Below are 11,174 nucleotides of genomic sequence, written 5' to 3' on the forward strand. Positions count from 1 at the left end.
TTGCAGTGCCGTTCTTTGCCTTTGGCCCTGCCGGAGACGGACTCGGACTTCTTGCCAGGAACGCGGCAATTGAGAACCACGACGTAGACCAAGACAGTGCCCACCGACACCGTGCAGTACAAGACGGCAGTGAGCACTGAGCACGTCCCGGTAGGTGCCGGCGCCGTAGGCGCTCATGAGGCTGAGCAGGTCCAGCCCCATGACAAACCGCAGCACCAGCAGCCCGAACACCTTCTTCCCCCTCTTCTTCTCATTCTCCTTCTCCTTGTCCTTCTCCTTCTCCTTGTCGTGCTGGATGGCGAGGACGAGAATGAGAACGATGACCACGAGCGACGCAGCGAACGCGGTGGCGTTGCAGTAGTAGAAGGCGAGGAGCCAGTGGTAGTGGGTAGCGCGGATGATAGGGTCGCCGGCAAGTCGGCCGTCACGGGTGTCCTGCCAGACGCCCCTGGCGGGTTGAAGCCTGCGGCGTACGTCACGGTGACCACCAGCGTGGCCAGCAGCAGAAGGTATTTCCGCAGGCGGTACTCCCAGTCCCAGTCCAGGTCCCAGTCCCAGTTCCGGCCCCATGGCTGACCGGTCCCGGTTTCCACGCCCATTGTCGCCTCCCGACCGTTCTCCACCACCTCCATAGCCGGCGGCTGCAGGGACGCCACTCACTACGAGTTCTTTTTCTCAACAAGTGTGCTTCTGATCTTGATTACCGTGCTGTGGAAATGGCGAACAGCAACCATCGGATTCGGATAGGAGTGGGAACGGCAACCATCGGTTGCGTTACTTCTATATAAGATGAGGGCTCGAGTTAACCTTGCGCGCGTCGCGGGGAGTAAGGCAGGTGCCGGGTCTTGTCTTCTTCTTCGCCCCGCGTGCGTATCCTTTTCAGGGTGCAAAGGTACAGTACTGTGTCATCAATAGTACAGCAACTCCCACATATGAACGCAGCGGACTCAGGTAGGGGACGAGTACTGTCTCTTTCTAGGTATCCTTGAGTGTGTTCGGGTTGTCGTATGTACATTTGAAAAGTCTAGATTCATCATGAGGCACAGCCGATCCAGTCGGAGAATCCCAGTCTGTTGACTCGCCCAAAAAATGTGATTCTCCGGGATCTTCTAGTTCTAGGCACAAACAAGTACGCTGTAGTTATGTTTGTTTTATTTTCAGAAGATGTTGATGTAATTCATTAGTCAGTGTAATTGTTACGGTTTTGCTATTTCTCGGGTACCTGGAATTTGTGCCTAGAACCTTCTTTCTTATAGCATCTCCGGCCGTTCGGCCCCCCAGGACGCCGAAAAAGAGCCGTCTGAAGCCGAACCGGCGTTTCTTGGCACGTGGGGGCGATTGTGGTCCCAGTCGCCCCCAGGTCGGCGCCAAAATCACGCAAACTCGGCGATCTTTAATAGAAATTTATACAAACTCGGCGACCTGACACAAACTCGGCGATATTTCATAGAAATTTGTACAAAACCAGATAAACATGCAAATTACGCCTAGAACTACCGCTACGCCGCAGCCGCCGCCCGCCTTCTACATGCCGAGGAGCTTGTAGAAACGGGTGTAGCCTCCGCCGCCGTCGTCGCCGTCGCGCGCCCCGCCGCCATCCCTGCTGGACCCCTAGCCAGGGTCGTCGCCGACGCGCGTGGGGTTGGACGGACCGGCCTCGTCCTCCTCGTCGCTGTCGAGGACGACGACGCCGCCCTCTTCGCGTCCGCGGCGCCGGGCCTGACACTGGGCCTGGAGCTCCGCGTATGCCCGGTGCTGGGATTGCTCCACCATCATCTCCACCACGCCGTCATGCTGGTTGAGATCCCATCTACTTCTCCTCCCTCTCTTGCTAGATCAAGAAGTAGGAGACGTCATCAAGCCGTATGTGTGCTGAACGCGGAGGTGTCGTCCATTCGGTGCAAGCTCGGATTGGATCATGAAGAGTACGACTACATCAACCGCATTATATATGCTTCCGCTTAGCTATCTAAAAGGGTATGTAGATCTAATCTCTCCTCTCGTAGATGTTCATCTCCTAGATTGATCTTGGTGAGCCTAGGAAATTTTTTGTTTCCCATGCAACGTTGGTTGCTGCATCAAAGGGGACACCACTGTTTTGGTTGGTGCTCTTTTGATCTTGGGCTATCGTGTAAAATGTATTCCCATTTATCTTGTATCCTTTGTAAGTTAATACAGTCGAAGATGGTCCCCTGGCCAATGAGTACAGCTCATCGGAAATAGTGGTGTCACCCATGAGATGTGTTTGCAACCAACTGCCGAAAGTCCTGATGTGTTCACATGTAATCCAGTCGTCACACTGCTCTGGGTGTTTGGAGCGTAGAATATTCTTGTGTTCGTTGACATACGGGGTCACCAAGGTAGAATTCTATAGAACTGTGTAGTGTGCTTGAGACCAAGAATGCCCGTCCCTACATATTATTGAGTCCTCTCCTAGCGTGCCTTTTCCAGTCAGTCTCCCCTCATACCGCGATTGAGGGAGACCAATCTTCTTAAGGTCAGGAATGATGTCAACACAAAAACTCAATGACGTCCTTTTTTATGGGTCGTAGAGATGCTTCCTTCTAGCCTAGCATAGTTACGAACATATTTCTTTAAGAATCCCATGAACTTCTCAAAGGGGAACATATTGTGTAGAAATACAGGGTCCAGAATGGCAATCTTGTTGACTAGATGAACTAGGACGTGTGTCATGATATTGAAGAAGGATGGTGGGAACACCAACTCGAAACTGACAAGACATTGCGCCAAATCACTCCTTAACCTTGGTAGGATTTCTGGATCGATCACCTTCTGAGAGATTGCATTGAGGAATGCACATAGCATCACCATGGCTAATCGAACGTTTTCTAGTAGAAGCCCCCTCAATGCAACCGGAAGCAGTTGCGTCATAATCACGTGACAGTCATGAGAATTTAGGTTCTGGAACTTTTTCTCTGTCATATTTATTATTCCCTTTATATTCGACGAGAAGCCAGATGGGACCTTCATACTGAGCAGGCATTCAAAGAAGATTTCCTTCTCTTCTTTGGTAAGAGTGTAGCTGGCAGGACCTTCATACTACTTTGGAGGCATGCCATCTTTTTCATGCACACATTGCTGGTCCTCCCGTCCCTCCGGTGTGTCTTTTGTCTTCCCATACACGCCCAAGAAGCATAGCAGGTTCACGCAAAGATTCTTCATCACGTGCATCACGTCGATTGTAGAGCGGACCTCTAGGTCTTTCCAATAGGGTAGGTCCCAAAATATAGATTACTTCTTCCACATGGGTGCGCGTCCCTCAATGTCATTTGGAACAGATAGTCTGTCGGGACCCTTTCCAAAGATTACTTCTAAATCATTAACCGTAGCAAGTATGTGATCACCAATACGGACGGCGCGCTGCTTCCGGTGATCTGCCTCGCCTTCGAAATGCTTGCCTTTCTTTCGACATTGATGGTTGGTCGGAAGAAATCGATGATGTCCCAGGTACACATTCTTCCTGCATTTGTCCAAATATATACTTTCGGTGTCATCTAAATAGTGCGTGCATGCATGGTATCCCTTGTTTGTCTGTCCTGAAAGGTTACTAAGAGCAGGCCAATCATTGATGGTTACAAACATCAACACATGTAGGTCAAGTTCCTGCTGTTTTGCTCATCCCACACACATACACCTTTTCCATTCCACAACTGTAAAAGTTCTTCAACTAATGGCCTTAGGTACACATCAATGTCGTTGCCGGGTTGCTTAGGGCCTTGGATGAGCACTGACATCATAATGAACTTCCGCTTCATGCACAACCAAGGAGGAAGGTTATAGATACATAGTCATGGGCCAGGTGATGAAGCTATGTACCTAGGGTAGGGTCATGGACCTGTCCAAACTACCCTACCCAAGGACATCTCTAGAAAAAACCACCTGTCAATCGACTCAGAAGTGTTCCACTCGACAGAATCGAAGACACTCGACCATGAAGCCAACCACTCGACCATGAAGCCAACCACTCGACGGCCAGGAGATCTAAAGTCACTCTACATGCAAAACGGTCGGTCATTGAGTAGCTTTTATGGTCATCATAGCACTTTACTTGTGGCGTTACCAATAACGCCAGATCTTAATGTACCTTAAACCCTACATAACTGAGGGCCGGAGGGGTCTGGCGAACTCTATATAAGCCACCCCCCTTCCTCAGTGTAAAGGGTTCGCACCCCTGTAACTCATACACGCATAATCCAGTCGACCGCCTCCAGGCTCCGAGACGTAGGGCTGTTACTTCCTCCGAGAAGGGTCTAAACTTGTAAATCCCTTGCGTATACAACTACTCCATAGCTAGGCTCTTGCCTCTCCATTCCTAACCCCCTACACTACTGTCAGACTTAGAACCACGACAGTTGGCGCCCACCATGGGGTAGGTGTCTTAGCGATTTATTGGAGAAGTTGCAATTTTTTCGATCCCCTTCATCATGGTTTCAGGCGGAGCTCTGGTTGAGGGCCGCGAGATCCGTCTCGGCGCACTCACGTTCATTGCCGACGACTCCCCTTGGCTTCAGGAGGCTCCGCTTGACATCGACGCGCTCCCTGTCCGCGGGGCGACGCACTTTCGCGCGTGCGTCCGCGGCGTCCTCCTGCGGCAACCGTCGACCCAGTATCGGTCGGCTCCTGTGTCGTCTTCCCTCCTTGTTTCCCGCCGGTGCAAGCGCTCTGGTCGGTCGAGGCTTCAGCGGTGGGTGGGACACGTGGTGGCTCGCCAGTCGGCCACCCCCCAAGTCGCGGCGATCGAGCCCGATGAATCTTTCTACGGCCTGTTCGACCTGTCGACTGGCTCCACAGAGATTACATCCGAGTGCGACAGTAGTGATCCAGCGGCGGTGGTTCTGATGGTCGATGGATCACGCAGCCCTCCCGGTTTTCCCTGCACCGACGGAGGCGACGGTGGAGGCGATCCATCGCATGCCCATGAAGAGTATCTCCCCGAGCCCCTCACTTCGCTACAGAGGGAAGAACTTCGCCGCCAGAACATGGATGCGCTACACACTCCTATCGTTGGAGAAACCCCCGAGGCTCGTGCCTTAAAGGACGCGCGCTTGGACAACTTGGCTAAGCGCACTCGACTGGAGAACCTCCAGCGAGCACTCGACGAGCATGCACGGCAACGGGTTCCAGAGTCCAGTCGACGTCAACTCTTTATACCACCGACTCAGGTATATCGAACTCCGATTCAGAATTTAGCAGCTGCAACCCGTATAGCAGAGTCGATTCAGCCTTCCCAATCAGAGGCTGGCAGAGGCTTGTTACAGATCAAAGCATTACTCCGGGCAGCAGGAGATCAGAATTCAGTTGTATCGCAGTCGCTGGATAGGATTCACAGCAAATCCATCGCTGCAAATACAGTCCAGTCGACCCATAGCCCAAGATCGCCCCCGAGGCGTGAGGGACGTGGAGACCGGCGTGATCAGTACCAGAACCGTGAGCAGTACGATCACCGACTCGATCGTGATGATCAACGTCGAGTGCCCACCCCTCCCCTAAGGAGTGGATCATACGCGCCTCGACAGCAGGATGACAGACGCCATCACGGTGTTGGGCGAAGGATTCCAGTCGACCCCAGGGAACCAGGCTTTGATGCGAGATCCATTATCGTTCAAGGTCTGGTCGACAGGAACAGAGCTCACCGAGAAGGTCATGACAGAGATGTACCCACCAGCAGCAGAGTACACGTCTCAGGACCAGAGTGTTTCAGCAGAGCCATCAGGGCCGCGGTGATTCCTCCCAACTTCAGGTTGGCGACTGGAGTCAGTAAGTTCACTGGTGAGTCTAAGCCTGATACTTGGCTTGAAGACTACCGAGTGGCTATTCAGATTAGCGGCGACAACGATGAAGTAGCCATGAAACACCTGCCTCTTATGTTGGAAGGCTCGGCCAGAGCATGGTTGAATCAGTTAGCACCCAGCAGCATCTACAATTCGGAAGATCTGGCTCGAGTGTTTGTCAGAACATTTGAAGGAACTTGCAAGCGACCAGCAGGGTTGACAGAGCTGCAATCTTGTGTGCAGAAGTCGCATGAAACTTTGAGGGATTACATCCAGAGATGGATCACGTTGCATCACACGGTAGAGAATGTATCTGATCACTAGGCAGTCTGTGCCTTCAAGGAAGGCGTTAAGTACAGAGAGCTAAACCTGAAATTCGGTCGAACCGGAGACATGTCTCTGAGTCGAATGATGGAGATTGCCACCAAGTATGCCAATGGTGAAGAAGAGGATCAGCTCCGGAGTCGCAAGCACAAGTCAGTCGCCCATGAAACCGGAGGAGGGAACTCCAGTCGGAAGCAGAAGTGGAAAGCCGAGCCAGCTGCTCCTGGAGAAGCCTTGTCCATGACTCAAGGAAAGTTTAAAGGGAAGCCCAAAGGGTCTTGGAACCCTAAGAGGGTGAAAGACAAGGAAGGGAATGACGTGTTGGATTTGCCATGCCACATCCACACGTAGAAAGATGACGAGGGTAAACTCATTTACCCAAAACATACCACTCGACAGTGTTGGCTCTTGATCCAGCAATTTCAGGGGAAACAACCCAAAGATAAGGAAAAGGAGTCAGACAAAGTTGAGCACAAAGAAGATAGTGATGATGGATATCCCCAGGTCAATTCCACCCTGATGATTTTTGCTGACATTGAAAGCAAAAGTCGATTGAAAGTTATAAACCGAGAAGTGAATATGGTTGCTCCGGCGACACCCAGTTATCTAAAATGGTCTCAGACTGCCATCACATTCGACCAGTCTGATCACCCGAAGCACATAGCCACCCCTGGGAGGCAAGCTCTGGTGGTCGACCCAGTCGTCGAAGGCACTCGACTGACTAAAGTTTTGATGGATGGTGGCAGTGGTCTGAATATACTATATGCAGAGACGTTGAAAGGGATGGGTATTCCGATGTCCACACTCAGTACCAGCAACATGAGCTTCCATGGAGTCATTCCTGGAAAGAAAGCTGAGTCACTCGGCCAAATTGCTCTTGATGTGGTTTTCGGTGATTCCAAAAATTACCGCAAAGAAAAGTTGACGTTTGAAGTTGTGGATTTCCAGAGTGCTTACCATGCTATTTTGGGCTCGACCATGTTATGTGTACCTCAAATTGAAGATGCCTGGTCCCAAAGGTGTGATCACTATTACTGGCAATCGAAAGAAGGCGGAAGAGTGCTTTCAGAAAGGCTCAAAGATCGCCGATGCTCAGATGGAAGTGGTAGAGCTGCAGGAATACCAGAAAAGTGCAGACCCGAGTGATTTGTTGCGAGCCAAGAAGCCCGCTACGGAATCAATGTTTCAGTCGTCCGGCGAGACGAAATCGATTCACATTCACCCGACCGACCCCAATGCTGCTCCGACTCATATCTCTACATCACTCGACTCCAAATAGGAAGAAGCGCTCATCCAGTTCCTCCGTGAGAACTGGGACATCTTCGCATGGAAGTCTTCAGACATGCCGGGTGTTCCCAGGGGGCTGGCTGAGCACCGTCTACGAGTCGACTCAAAAGTGAAACCTGTCAAAGAACATCTTCGACGATCCGCCGTCCAGAAAAGAAAGGCCATTGGCGAGGAGGTGGCTCGGCTCTTAGCAGCAGAGTTTATCCGAGAGATTTACCACTCCGAGTGGCTCGCCAATGTTGTCATGGTCCATAAGAAGGACAAGTCACTTCGCATGTGCATCAACTTCAAACATATCAATTGGGCCTACCCAAAAGATCATTTTCCTCTCCCCCGCATCGACCAAATAGTCGACTCGACCGCGGGATGTGAGCGCCTGTCTTTTTTAGACGCCTATTCTGGTTACCATCAGATCCATCTGTATGAACCCGATGAGATCAAAACAACTTTCATCACTCCATTCGGGTGCTTCTGTTATGTCACCATGCCATTCGGCCTCAAGAATGCCGGAGCCATGTTCATGAGGATGATTCCGAAGTGTTTGCTCACTCAAATCAGTCGGAATGTGGAAGCATACATGGACGATATTGTGGTCAAGTCACGGAAAGGTTCCGACCTGCTGACTGATCTTGCAGAGACATTTGCCAACCTCAGGAGGTATGATATCAAGCTTAATCCATCAAAGTGCACATCCAGAGTTCCTGGCGGAAAGTTACTCGGTTTTCTCGTTTCCAAACGAGGAATCGACGCCAATCCAGAAAAAGTTGGTACTATACTCCGAATGAAACGTCCTGTGCGTGTGCACGATGTTCAGAAGCTTACTGGTTGCTTGGCCACTTTAAGTCGATTCATCTCTCGTCTCGGTGAAAAGGCGTTGCCTCTTTACCGACTGATGAAGAAGTCAGGCAAGTTTGAGTGGACTCCTAAAGCTGATGCAGCGTTTGCAGAGCTAAAAGCCCTGCTCTCCACCCAGCCGGTGCTTGCTGCCCCGATCAGCAAAGAGCCTTTGCTGCTTTACATTGCAGCCACGGGACAAGTCGTCAGTACAGTACTTACGGTCGAGCGGGAAGAAGAAGGAAAAGCCTTTAAAGTTCAGCGCCTACTATATTATATTTCTGAAGTTTTGACCCCATCAAAGCAAAGATACCCTCATTATCAGAATCTTGTATATGGGATTTATATGACCACGAAGAAGGTTGCTCATTACTTCTCTGACCATTCCATTCCAGTCGTCAGCGACGCTCCATTGTCAGAAATTCTGCACAATAGAGATGCAACTGGTCGAGTGGCAAAATGGGTGATCGAACTCCTTCCCCTAGATATCAAGTTTGAGGCAAAGAAAGCCATCAAGTCCCAAGCAATAGCAGATTTCATCGCTGAGTGGATGGAACAGCAACTGCCGAATCAAGTTCACTCGGAGCACTGGACCATGTTCTTTGATGGATCTAAGATGCTGAATGGTTCCGGTGCTAGGGTAGTGTTGGTATCCCCCCGAGGAGATAAGCTCAGATATGTGCTCCAGATTCACTTTGATTCCTCCAATAACGAAGCAGAATACGAAGCACTTTTGTATGGGTTGCGTATGGCCATTTCACTTGGCGTCCGTTGCCTCATGGTCTATGGCGACTCAGATTTGGTGGTGAACCAAGTGATGAAGGAGTGGGATGTCAGAAGTCCGGCCATGACTGGTTACTGCAATGAAGTGAGAAAGCTAGAGAAGAAATTCGAGGGGTTAGAGCTTCATCATATACCCCGACTGAAAAATCAAGCGGCTGATGATTTGGCAAAAATAGGTTCTAAGAGAGAAGCCATTCCCAGTAATGTGTTTTTGGAACACATCCACACACCATCAGTTCAAGAGGATCCTTTCACCGAAGAAGCCCCGCAGCCAAAAAGCGCCACGGATCCAACTGAAGTTGAGGTCCCAGCTGTGGTCGACCTGATCATGGAAGTTTTGGTCATCACTCCCGACTGGACAGTGCCGTACATCGCGTATATCCTAAGGAAAGAGCTCCCAGAGAATGAAGAAGAGGCTCGACAGATCGTCCGTCGATACAAGGCCTTCACTATGATAAAGGGACAGTTGTACAGGGAAAGCGCGACTAGAGCCAATCAGAAATGTATAACGCCGGACGAAGGTCAGATAATTCTTGACGATATCCACTCAGGGACCTGTGGCCATCATGCGTCCTCTCGGACTATTGTGGCTAAAGCATACCGAGCGGGGTTTTACTGGCCCAGAGCAAATGAAATGGCGAAGGAGATAGTCGACAAGTGTGAAGGATGTCAATTCTATTCCAATATGTCACACAAGCCCGCCTCAACCTTGAAGACCATTCCACTCGTCTAGCCCTTTGCTGTTTGGGGATTAGATATGGTTGGACCACTGAGAACTGGCAGTAGCGGCTTCACCCATGTACTGGTGGCAGTCACAAGTTCACTAAGTGGATCGAAGCCAAGCCTATCAAGAATCTTGATGTCGGCACTGCTATCAGCTTCATCAGAGAGTTGATATTCAGATATGGAGTTCCGCATAGCATCATCACTGATAATGGGTCAAACTTCGATTCCGACCAATTCAGAGCCTTTTGCGCTTCTCAAGGCACGCGAGTCGACTACGCTTCCGTCGCTCACCCCCAGTCGAATGGACAAGCCGAAAGAGCAAACGGCCTAATTCTCAAAGGACTGAAACCCTGGTTGATGCGTGATCTCAAACACGCAGCAGGCGCGTGGGTCCACAAACTTCCATCAGTTCTTTGGAGATTGAGGACTACTCCTAATCGGTCGACTGGGCGAACTCCATTCTTTCTGGTCTATGGAGCTGAAGCAGTTCTGCCAAGTGACCTGCTTCACAACGCACCCCGAGTCAAGCTCTACTCTGAAGATGAAGCAGAACAAGCCCGACAGGACGCAGTCGACCTTCTAGAAGAAGAAAGAGAGATGGCCATGATCCGATCGACTATCTGTCAGCAGGACTTATATCGATTCCACACCAGAAACATGAAGAGTCAAGCCTTCCAAGAAGGAGACTTGGTCCTCCGAGTGGATCAACAGAAGCCACACAAACTCGCCCCTACTTGGGAAGGTCCCTTCATCGTCACCAAAGTTCTCCACAACGGAGCGTACCATCTTTACAATGTCGATCGCCAGATTGATGAGCCACGAGCTTGGAATGCGGAGCTGCTCCGCACCTTTTATACTTAAGTACTCACTCGGATAAGATGTAATAAAAAGTACCTCTGTAGTTTGTTTATCAAAGACAAGAGTGTTATAGTTTTCCCATTGATTGTTGTTGCTTTTGTTTACGTGTGAAATTCCCCCAGTGGGTGGCTTAGCTGCGAATCCGTTTCGCCTAAGTTTGTAAAAAAAATCATACCGAGTGACGAGCAAGCCTCTCACTCGGGGGCTTAGCTGCGAATCCGTTTCGCCTAAGTATTTGAAAATCCTACCGAGTGACGAGCAAGCCTCTCACTCGGGGGCTTAGCTGCGAATCCGTTTCGCCTAAGTATTTGAAAATCCTACCGAGTGGAGAGCAAACCTCCCACTTGGGGGCTTAGCTGCAGTCCAGTACTCGCCTAAGTATTTAAAAATCCTACCGAGTGGAGAGCAACCCTCCCACTCGGGGGCTTAGCTGCAGTCCATTACTCGCCTAAGTATTTAAAAATCCTACCGAGTGGAGAGCAACCCTCCCACTCGGGGGCTTAGCTGCAGTCCAGTACTCGCCTAAGTATTTGAAAACCCTACCGAGTGGAGAGCAAACCTCCCACCCGG

The sequence above is a fragment of the Triticum aestivum genome, chromosome 7B (assembly GCF_018294505.1).
Source record: "Triticum aestivum cultivar Chinese Spring chromosome 7B, IWGSC CS RefSeq v2.1, whole genome shotgun sequence".
In the NCBI taxonomy this organism is placed as follows: Eukaryota; Viridiplantae; Streptophyta; class Magnoliopsida; order Poales; family Poaceae; genus Triticum; species Triticum aestivum.